This window comes from Dermacentor albipictus, chromosome 2 (genome assembly GCF_038994185.2).
Source record: "Dermacentor albipictus isolate Rhodes 1998 colony chromosome 2, USDA_Dalb.pri_finalv2, whole genome shotgun sequence".
NCBI classification, from domain to species: domain Eukaryota; kingdom Metazoa; phylum Arthropoda; class Arachnida; order Ixodida; family Ixodidae; genus Dermacentor; species Dermacentor albipictus.
In genome coordinates, this window is record NC_091822.1 from 193,208,237 (window position 1) to 193,220,347 (window position 12,111).

The 12,111-nt window shown below is 50.1% G+C and overlaps 1 protein-coding gene across 2 annotated transcripts in view; it reads right to left on the minus strand.

Annotated features, from left to right (window-relative positions):
• LOC135898502 (uncharacterized) overlaps positions 1 to 12,111 on the minus strand; it is a 65,876-nt gene that overhangs the window by 53,342 nt on the left and 423 nt on the right. The gene's annotated exons all lie outside the window — the stretch shown is intronic.

The window sequence follows — 12,111 nt, forward strand, 5'->3', positions numbered from 1 at the left end:
TCAGTCGAAACCTCAGCAGTCATGGAGGCATTACGGAACCAGGGTGTAGACGAGCCGTATGTAAAAATAGTGAAAGCGCCTCCACAGCCACCCTAGTCCTCCATAAAGAAAGCAATAAAATCCCAATAAAGAAAGGCGTCAGGCAGGGAGATGCGATCTCTCCAATGTTATTCACAGCGTGTTTACAGCAGGTATTCAGAGACCTGGATTGGGAAGAATTGGGGATAAGAGTTAATGGAGAATACCTTAGTAACTTGCGATTCGTTGATGATATTGCCTTGCTTAGTAACTCAGAGGACCAATTGCAATGCATGCTCACTGACCTGGAGAGGCAAAGCCGAAGGGTGGGTCTAAAAATTAATCTGCAGAAAACTAAAGAAGTGTTTAACAGTCTCGGAAGAGAACAGCAGTTTACGATAGTTAGCGAGGCGCTGGAAGTGGTAAGGGAATACATCTAGTTAGGACAGGTAGTGACTGCGGGTCCGGATCATGAGACTGAAATAATCAGAAGAATAAGAATGGGCTGGGGTGCGTTTTGCAGGCATTTTCAGATCCTGAACAGTAGGTTGCCATTATCCCTCAAGAGAAAAGTGTATAACAGCTGTGTCTTACCAGTACTCACGTGTGGGGCAGAAACCTGGACGCTTACGAAAAGGGTTCTACTTAAATTGAGGACGACGCAACGAGCTATGGAAAGAAGAATGATAGATGTAACGTTAAGGGATAAGAAAAGAGCAGTTGGGTGCGGGAACAAAAGCGAGTTAATGACATCTTAGTTGAAATCAAGAAAAAGAAATGGGCATGGGCAGGACATGTAATGAGGAGGGGAGATAACCGATGGTAATTAAGGATTACGGACCGGATTCCAAGAGAAGGGAAGCGTAGCAGGGGGCGGCAGAAAGTTAGGTGGGTGGATGAGATTAATAAGTTTGCAGGGACGACATGGCCACAATTAGTACATGACCGGGGTAGTTGGAGAAGTATGGGAGAGGCCTTTGCCCTGCAGTGGGCGTAACCAGGCTGATGATGATGGGAGGAGGCACACGACCAACGCGTACGTCTCGGCACCAGAAGAGATGGCCAAGGGGATAAGCCCCAAGATTTCCTTGAATTAGGCACAAGTCCAGCTCGTGTACGCACTGGTGAACGTGAGGAACCCTTCCCTGGCGTACGCCAATAGACTGTACGAAGGCAACAGGGTCCTCGCGTGGGCGCACTTCAACGGCATCATGATGAGGGTATCCCTCTATCGGAAACAAATAGACTTGCAAAGAGTGCGGCATGCTCGGGCACAGACCCGATGTGTGCCCCAGACCGGACGACAAGCTGTGCCCAGCGTGCGGTGGCAAAACCCCGGCCAAGACCACGAATACACACCCAGATGCAAGCTCTGCGGAAAAGCTCACCCCACGGCGGACCGGACTTGCAGGGCTAAATACAAGACGCAATACATCGCCAAATTAAGAAGATGGACAGCGACAAGAAACGAGGAAGAAGAACTGCGCCTAGCGGGCTCAGAAGACCCTGACGGCGAAGAAAGCAGCCACACACAACCATCCCCCGCACCCAGATCCAAGTTCAGGTCCAGGCCGGGAGCGCTGGGACGACCGACCTCGAGGTGCAGGTCCAGGAACAGATCCAGATTCAGGAACAGATCCAGATCCAGGTCCAGGTCCAGGCCGGGAGCACGGGCACGACCGACCTCGAGGTCCAGGTCCAGGAAGAGACAGGACCGGCAGTGGGTCCATATCCGCCTCGAGTGGAAGGAAGCCCGAAACGAAGGGTAAGAAGCAAGAACAGACGACACCAGCAAAAGTGAGCTGGTCAGACGTATAGTGGATAATCGCGAATCGGGAAGGCCCGCAAAACCAGTAACGATAGGGGCAGGCACGTACCCAGGATATTTTTTCGGGGGGGGCCCACCACCTTCATCATCATCATCATCATTATCATCATCAGCCTGTTTTAAGTCCACTGCAGGACGAAGGCCTCTCCCTGCGATCTCCAATTACCCCTGTCCTGCGCCAACCGATTCCAACTAACGCCCGCGAATTTCCTAATTTCATCGCTCCACCTAGTCTTTTGTCGTCCATAATTGCGTTTTCCTTCTCTTGGTACCCATTCTGCAACCGTAATTGTCCAACGGTTATCTAACCAGCGCATTACATTAACTGCCCAGCTCCATTTTTTCCTCTTGATGTCAATTAGAATATCGTCTATACCCGTTTGCTCTCTGATCCAAACAACTGTCTTTCTGTATTCTAATGTTATGCCCAGCAATCTTCGTTCCATCGCTCTTTGCGTGGTCCTTGCTCTCAAACATCTTCGTCAGTCTCCGACTCTCTGCCCCATATGTCAGCATTGGCAAAATGCACTGATTGCACACCTTACTTTTCAATGATAATGGCAAGCTTCCAGTCAGGAGCTGGCAATGTCTGCCGTATGCAATCCAACCCATTTTTATTCTTCGGTGAATTTCCTTCTCATAATCAGGGTTCCCTGTGATTAATTGACCTAGGTAAGCGTGCTCCTTCACAGTCTCTAGAGGCCCACTGGTGATCCTGATTTCTTCTTCCTTTGCCCGGCTATTTATCATTATCTTTATCTTCTGCATATTAATATTCAACCCCACTCTTACGCTCTCTCTGTTAATGTCTCCAATGATTTGTTGTAACTGGTATGCATTGTTGTTGAATAGGACAATGTCATCGGCAAACCGAAGGTTGCTGAGATATTCGTCGTCGAGCTTTACTCCTAAGAATTCCCAGTTTAATAGCTTGAATTCTTCTAAGCAAGCAGTGAATAGCTTTAGAGAAACTGTGTCTCCCTGTCTGACCCCTTTCTCTATAGGTATCTCCCTGCTTTTCTTGTGTAGAATTAAGGTAGCTGTAGAACCTCTGTAGATATTCTTACGCGAAAGACGAGTCAGTAAGACGAGAAACTATTTATAGGTTATATTTACAACAACGCTTGCTGCGCTGACCGGTTAGATTCACAGCGCGAGCCCAGTTCGTTCTTCCTCCTCTTTTCTGGAGTGATGGCACCCACGCGCCTCGTTCAAACAAATACCACACGCATGTAGCAATATTACTCCGCCAGTTAATCACAGAAGCAAACAAAATCATCGTCATGCGGCCTTATCAAAATGGCGTCGTGCTTGATAGCTACGGATCGTCCGCTGTTCTTGAAGAGTTTTTCCATCGGCGGAACCAATGAGGTATGCAACAGACATGGACAAAGTGTACGGAGTCTGAGTATATTTCACTCTTCAAAAGTCTGCGGTACAGTTCTTTTCACTGCTGAGCCGGTTTACTCATGAAACTTCACTGCCAACTGAAGTGAAGCTTGACAATAAATAGTTCCAGCGAAGCAAGCATTTCAGTTCAATAAAGAATTAAGCTTTCGTCATTCCACTGTAATAGGCGAGGGAAAACGTGTGAAATTTAGCGCTAATAATTTTACTTTTTTGTAGTTACCGCCTTATTTGGGTAACAGGAAAAGTTTGAAGTACGGATTATTTGCAGCCTCGTGGAGGAACAGTGGCTGGTTGTAATGAGGGCGTGGGCGAGGCTTCACTGTAGGCTTAAGTTGTCGCCGACTATAGTAGCATTTCTTTTATTAGGTCTGGAAAAATTATAGCGAAATATATATTTGCGGAACAATCACAGTTCTTTTGGATTCCTCGTTTACTGCTCCAAGTGCGAAAACGACTCGTGTTGTTATTTGGGAAGTTGCGTACCGCTGTGTGGCCACCAGTCCCATACAACCGCGTAGAGCGCAGGATACTGCGATCGTAGACGTACTGCGCCCACCGCGAAAGGTTAGAAAAACACCCACATAAGCACAATAGAGAAGTGGCTACGTGAGGCGGTTCGACCGATAACTGTAGAAGCGTCATTCAAAACACGTAATTGTTCTCCGCTTCCGGCGGCGTTTTCTCTACTTCCTTTTTAAATAAAAAGATGTTGATCCATAAATATTTTCATAAGCAACGGTTATATTTGTTAGATTTGTTGTTAAATTCGCTTTTCCTTGCAGTTTGGTTGTTTCCTTGGCTCTCTCCCTTAGTAGATCGCTTGATTTCTCAACTCCTTGCGATTTTTGTTTCCAGTTGCCAATTTTGCTCGAAAAGTGCTATACAATTAGGGAAATACCAGATGAGGTAACGGGCTACAGTCATCTTCATTATGGGTTTAAGGGTTATTGCAGGTTTTCTTGATGGACGCTGTTTCACATTATTTTATATCCCACCTTATCTAACCCATATCACGTGCATATGATTCCGGGCATCTGCAAGCGTCGCGGCGAGCTGTCATTCAAGGAAATAATGAAGCGAAAGGAAAAGTTAAACGCAATTGGCGCTTTCTCCGCCCGCAACTCGTTCCATGGGAGTACAGACCAGCTGACTAACAGCCGCATCCCTTTCCTGGTCCCAGGACGAGCCTAAACAAAGAAGCTTGAACTAACAAAAGCAACAGCTATGCGCGTGACAGTTGAATCGATGGTGATAAATGAACGCATATCGAGTTAATCGCGCGGGCGCCGAATCTATGAGAAAACTGGCCTTCACATCCCAAGAGATGCTGATAACTACCGCCATCCAAAAGGAGTCAAAAGGCAGCATAATGCTGGCCGATGAATAGCTGCCACGTCTCAACATTGATCTGGCAGCGCTTTAGGAATGTGTGAGGAGTGGTGGCGTGGGTGGGGATGGGGGGGGGGGGGGTATGCCATATGATTTCGGGGGGGGGCCCGGGCCCCCCCGGGCCCCCCCCTGGGTACGTGCCTGGATAGGGGCAAGTACGAACACATAGAGGAACGCGTGAAGGAATATAAAACGGAAAACCAGCTGCTCAGGCAGGAGCTAGAAAAATCAAAAAACAGAACAGCGAATCAGCCAAAAAAAAATTAACGAACTATCGAAAACACTTAATGAAATACTCACCAAAATGCAGACACAAACGTCACCCCTGTCAGCCGCCTTCGCCTCCATCTCCACCCCATCCACCGAAGCCATCAAGGAAGAAGTGGATATGTTAGCAGATGTAGCACACCCACTGGGCGCCAAGCGAAAGATCCCGGAGACCAAGACCAACGAACAGGTCGGTTCAGTACAGGAGGTCAAGAGACGTGACCTAGCACAAAAGAAGCGGACGTCCTTTAGGACATGCTCAACAAGCTCTCGGAAAAAAATTGAGAAAATATTCGAGATGCTGGCGGCGCGCATTAGTGACAGCGAGACAGAGAGGAAGGTGCAGGCCATAAAGTACGACAGGCGGCTCGCACAGCTGCAGAAGAAGATCTTATAAAGATGGCGGGCACCAAAAAGGGAAGGCTCGTCATCTGGCTGTGAAACTGCCGCAGCTTCTCAAACAAAAAAGCAACGGTGACACAACACATTAAGACGACCGCAAAAAAGAATAAAGCCCGACGTAATAATTCTCCAGGAAACACCCTCATAGAAGTCGTGCCACGCAGCAAGAAGGAGAGCAGCACTTTCGTCTTGAACGTCTACAGTAGGCCGTCCAAAAAAGGCCTAACACAGAACATCGAAGATTTAATTAAGGAAACGATGACCATCGCGGGCGAGAACAGGCTCGTCATCGGAGGTGACTTCAACGCTCCAAACACGCAGTGGGGATATGGACACTCGTCCAAGAAGGGAAAAGATCTGGCCGACCTCATAGAAAAGGCCGGCCTAACCTTTCTCATCGAGCCGGCCTCACACAGTGGGTGCGGTTCCCCATAGGGACACCACACCAGAACTAACGCTATGCAGGAGCGCCGGAAGAATCATCTGGGAAAACACCTTCGAGGACCTGGGGAGCGATCACAGGACTCTCACTATAGCCCTAGAAGAGGCCCGCTTCACGAAGGGAATAAAAAAATAAGTTCAGGCTAGTAGACCGGGACAAATTCCGCAAAATCAGAGACGAAAAAGAACAGGGACCCATTCTTATGGGTCCCTGTTCTATGGGTCCCTGTTCTATGTGTTCCTGAACATAGAAGAATGGAACGGGGAGCTGCTACGAGACGCAGAAAAGGCCACGACCGAGATGGAGTGGGACGACTGGAGGGCTCGACGTGAACACGAAGACGACGACGACGGTGGTGGCCACCCTCCGCAGATGGACAGCAATAGTAAGGTCTTGATGAGGACTAGTTGGTTCATATTTAGAACTGAAGTTAAACAGCGCTTGTCTGCGGTATATGTTTCCTTGTGTCCTTGTTTTATTCGCGCTGTTTAACCTCAGTTCTAAATATGGACAACAGGCTCGCGCACCTCGTACAAGCCAAAAAATCCATCCATAAACGCCTGCAAAGGCAAAAACACAATAGAAATCTAAGGCGAAAAATCGCAGAACTAAACAAGAGCATCGAAACACACTGCGACCACTTATGCAATCAGGATTTGGACGAGGTATGCGACGCCATGGACGGCAACATCAACACGGGCAATGCGTGGAAGGTCCTCAAGCACCTACTCGACCCGTCAGGCACGAAGACAGCGGCGAAAGCTGAAATCACCAAGCTCAGACACAAGTAGACAGGAAACATACATGAGATGGGCGATGAAGTCGTCAAGCTGCACCTTGAGAGACCTACAACCGTTGAACACCGGAACTATTCGGGCTCTTCCAACAAGGACCTCGACAGAGACTTCTGCCAGCAAGAAATCAAGGCAGTCCTGCAGATCATCAAGACCAAGTCGGCTCCAGGCCACGACAAGGTGACCAGCAAGATGCTGTGAAACCTGGACGACCAGGCAACGAGCCGCTTGACAAACGACATCAACGAGTGCTGGCGGAACGGCGGGACATATACCGACAGTGCTCCTACCGAGAGTTCGGACTACGCGGATTTTCAGCAAACTCGCCGCGACCTAGGTTCGGCCAGCGTCCTCCTGAAATTGAACAATACGTTGCCCAGCAGTGCGGATCCCCATCAGCTCGACACCACTCACGCTCCCCTTCGCCGCGGTGGTTTTCTCCGACTCGCCGTACGTATTCAAGCGTGGTGCGGGGTCGGTCGCCCAGTCCGTGCCGGGAAAACTAACCACAGCCGCCTTCGGGGGTGAGACCGCTCAGTCTGGATGTGCTCAAGGACCCCTACTGACGCGTACGCGGACCGACGATACATCGACGACGACAGTACCTGCTGATTACAGAAGAATTTCCTTGGACATTCCTGTACTGCTCGACGGTCGCGAATTGACTGCTTTAGTGGACACTGGAGCGGATTATTCTATAATCAGCGAAAAACTGGCCACCCTTCTGAAGAAAGTGACGACGCCTTGGAATCAAACGCCAGTTCGTACAGCTGGCGGGCACATCGTCACACCACTCGGCATGTGCGCGGCACGAATACATATTCGCGGCTCTACGTTTGTTACCAGCTTGAGCATTCTCCCTCAGTGTTCTCAAGACCTAATCATCGGCATGGACTTTCTCAGAGAGCACGGAGCTATCATCGACATTCGACAACGCCTCGTCACTTTCTCGACAAAGAGCGCCGCAGCGACGACCAACACCATCCATCCTCGAGCATCTCTTCATGTCATCGACGACACTGTCACGTTACCACCACGTGCAAGTGTCATGGTTCAGGTGGCATGTGACAGACACACGGTGAAGCGGTCGCAGAAAGAAATCGCTGTCTCCTGCTTTCTCAAGGTGTTTCCGTAGCCAGAAGCCTTATTGATCGCCATGATGGCCACTGTGAGGTTCTTGTCACGAACTTCAGCTACGAACACCGGCACCTTTTCTCCGGTACTGTCATCGCCTACGCCGACCCGATCGCCGATGTCACTGAGTGTTTTGTTTCCGAGGCAATCGACACTGCTGAAGCACTCATACACAACGTCGACATTAGTCCAACGCTTCCTGAAAAGAACAAACAACCCCTACGCGAGCTGTTGCTCGAGTTCCACTCTTGCTTTGCACGGTCGTCGAAGATACGTCAAACGTCGATTACGAAACACCGTATCATCATCATCACCTATGACGACGTGCCCCCCATACGGCAACAGCTAGCCTTATCGTGTTTCCCCAATCTAACGAAATGCGATTCAAACGCAGGTGAAGGAAATGCTTCAAGACGGCGTAATACAGCCTTCATGCAGTCCCTGGTCATCGCCAGTCGTTCTTGTTAAAAAGAAAGATGGCACGCTTCGGTTTTGTGTTGACTACCGGAAGATGAAAACGTCACAAAGACGTGTACCCGTTGCCTCGTGTCGACGATTCTCTGGATAGGCTGAGGCGCGCGAAATATTTCTCCTCTGTCGATCTGAAAAGTGGCTACTGGCAAATTGAAGTAGATGAGCGGGACCTCGAGAAAACTGCATTTGTGACTCCGGACAGCCTTTACGAATTTAGACTACTCCCTTTCAGCCTCTGTTCCGCACCAGCCACATTCCAGCGAATGATGGATACAGTTCTCGCTGACCTCAAATGGAAAAGCTGCCTCGTCTATCTCGATGATGTCGTTATCTTTTCGGAAACTTTTGACGAGCACCTTCGACGCCTTCGGAATTCATTCGAAGCCATTCGATCGGCTGACGTTACACTCAAGCCAGAAAAATGCCATTTCGGTTACGAGGAACTGAAGTTCCTTGGTCACGTCGTGAGCGCCGCAGGTGTTCGGCCCGATCCCGAGAAGACTGCTGCCGTAGCTGCTTTTCCCACTCCAACCGACAAGAAAAGTGTCCGACGGTTTTTGGGCTTGTGTGAATATTATCGACGGTTCATTGAAAATTTTTCGAAGATTGCAGAGCCGCTATTTCGCCTTACACGTGACGACGTGCCATTCATCTGGACTCATGAAGAACAGACTGTCTTTGCGGAGCTACAACGACGATTGCCTTCTCCTCCTGTGCTCGGTCATTTTGATGAGGATGCTGGCACAGAAGTACGCACTGACGTCGGCAATATCGGTCTCGGAGGTCTCCTGGTGCAACGGCAAGACAGGACTGAACGAGTTATCGCCTACGCGAGCCACACTCTGTCACGCGCAGAGTCCAATTATTCCACCACAGAGAAGGAGTGCCTCGCGGTTATTTGGGCTACTACATAGTTTAGGCCGTATCTCTACGGGCGGCCATTTAAAGTTGTGACCGATCATCACGCTTTGTGTTGGTTGACCAACCTCCGAGACCCTTCTGGACGATTGGCACGTTGGAGTCTGCGACTCCAGGAATTTAACATCACCATCGTATACAAGTCAGGCAGGAAACATGAAGATGCTGACACGCTATCAAGAGCACCTGTTGAATCTCAGAATCCTGATGAGGAAGATGACAGCGCCTTCCTGGGAGCCCTCAGCAGGCCGGACCTGCTCGTTAAACAACGATCGGACGCTGAGTTAAGGCATCATCGATCACTTAGAAGGCGGCATGGCGTCCATTCCTCGCCCACTTTCGCGACGGTTGTCGTCATTTTGCCTACGAAAGGGCATCTTATACAAAACCACAGGTACCGGCGACAAACCACATCTAGTAGTGCCGCAAGCCCTCCGCGACATCCTATTAGCCTGCCACGACGAGCCGACATCTGGTCACTTGGGCTACTCAAGGACTCTGGACAATGTACGGCAACTGTACTACTGGCCTAGACTGACTGCTTGCGTCAAACGCTACGTGAAAGGATGCCGTGAATGCCAGCGCCGAAAGTCACCACCCTTCAAGCCTGCAAGCCTTCTACAACCCATCCACCCTCCGCGTACGCCGTTTGATCAAGTTGGAATGGACGTTCTTGGACCATTTCCCTTGTCTTCCTCCGGCAATAAGTGGATAATTATCGCAACTGATTACTTGACGCGTTACGCTGAGACGAAGGCACTACCACGCAGGACAGCATCTGAAGTTGCCCAGTTTTTTATGCATCACATTGTGCTTCGGCATGGCGCACCATCATTCATCATCACTGACCGAGGGACGGCATTTACGGCGAAGCTTCTGGACGACATCTTCAAGCTGAGTTACACGAGTCATCGAAAGACCACTGCATACCACCCTCAGAGTAACGGCTTGACAGAAAGACTAAACAAAACACTGGCAGACATGCTCTCTATGTACGTGGATGTGCAGCACAAAACGTGGGACGAAATCGTGCCGTATGTAACGTTTGCGTACGACACTGCTACGCAGGAAACTACACGATTCACGCCATTTGGCCTCGTTTATGGTCGAGATGTTAAAACTATGCTAGACGCCATGATTCCGTATGGAGACATCGATCAGCTCGACCAGTTAGCTCCTTACGTCGAGGGGTACATTCAGCGTGCCGAGGAAGCATGGCCCGTGTCCACATATAAGACAGCAGCAGTGTACAGATGCAATAAGGTACAATCTTCACCATCGACAAGTTACCTATGAGCCTGGTGACCAAGTTTGGGTTTGGACCCCTCTTAGACGGCGAGGCCTCAGCGAGAAACTCCTGAGCAAGTACTTCGGACCACACACAGTACTAAGGCATGTAAGCGACGTGAACTATGAAGTGATTCCAGACAGAGATCTACCATCACCCAAGCGCCGTTTACCACGCGCAGAGACTGTACATGTCGTCCGCCTCAAGCTGTATTTTACACGGTGATATTAAGTGTACTGGTGAAACAAACTTTTGTTTTTTTTGCTGTCACTGCGAAGCGTTTTTTCTTTTTTGTTCCCGACGACAGAACCCATTTTTTGCCTCGTGTGCATGCCCGTATGTGTGCTAGCGCGTTTCCTTTTTTTTTTTTTGTCTCAACTAATTTGCGTACTTTCCGTGTACGTCTTGTGTTTGAGCATCGAGTCGATGCTTCATTGGGAGGGGGAATAATGCCGCCTGGTGTTTCGAGCCAGCGAACAGTCAGCATTGCATGTCCAGCAAAACGGCGAAGACCGCGAAGTCAAAGATGCCGCGCCAGCTGGAGAACCGTCGCTTAGTGTCTGGCATTTTTCGTGCCTAGCTGCTCGTACTGTTACTTACTCCTGCCTTAGCGCGTGACATCTACGTGCCCGCGCACGCAGGCCATCCAGGTAATGAGATGGCCCATTCTATCGCTCGAGTAACTGTCAACCGAGCCATGCCGTCCGATGACCTGGATAACGCCAGAGACCGATTGGTAGAATATCAAGAGATCACCCTCCACTACCGCGAAATGCGGTTGAGACATCCTCCCCCAGATAAATCCTTAACGGAATTCCAACAAAGTACCTGGCGCCAACTTCAGGCACAAACTTTCCTTTCTCCAGCTTTTGTCACCCTGGTTCATCCAGGCCCATATCGACAGGAATGTACGCTCTGCGGCACGCCTAGAGCCAACTTGCATCGCATAATGTTCTTATGCCCTGAGCTCCAGCCACCTTCTGAGTGGCAACTCACCGACGTCGAGGAATGGGAGACCACGGTGTCTAGCTCCAACCCAGCCGACCAAATACGGCTGGTGGACTAGGCTCTGAGGGTCGCCGAGGGCCACAAACTCCCGGACACCCTACGCTCTCCTGAGCCCCCTCACAAGTAATGTTGTAGAAAGGCTCAAGTAATAAATGTTTACCACCACCACCAACCCCTAAACCGGGTCGACAATGGTGGTGTCGGCGGTGACGAGGGTACCTCCCCCTTTGCAATGGCGGTCGTAGGCCGTGACTGCGGGCTCCGTGAGGACCAGATCGTCGGAGGCAGCGGAAGAAACGCCAACGCATTGGCTGTAATGAACGGTCGGCAAAAATACAGCACAATAATCAGCGACTCCAAGACAGCCATTAGGAACTTCAAAAAGGGCTGGGTCGCTACCGAGGCGGCCAAACTCGTGAACCGCAGAGCAGAAGACTTTAAGAACGGCAAAACCACACCCAAATACCGCAAATCGATCCCGGCACACATGGGAGAAGTAACCACGAATGCCCCTTCCCAACTTCAACGAGAAGGCCCACCAAGCCGCGCGCGAACTAACCCACCGCGGCCCAACACCCCGCAACCCCATGGGAAGGGGTGAGGACTGCGGCGTAGGCGACGACGACGAAGTAGCGATACAAGATGACAAGGACAGACTGGTCACGTACCACAACATACTGACACACTATACGAAACAAAGAGAAGCATACCCACAACCCCACAAACAACTCGACAGGTC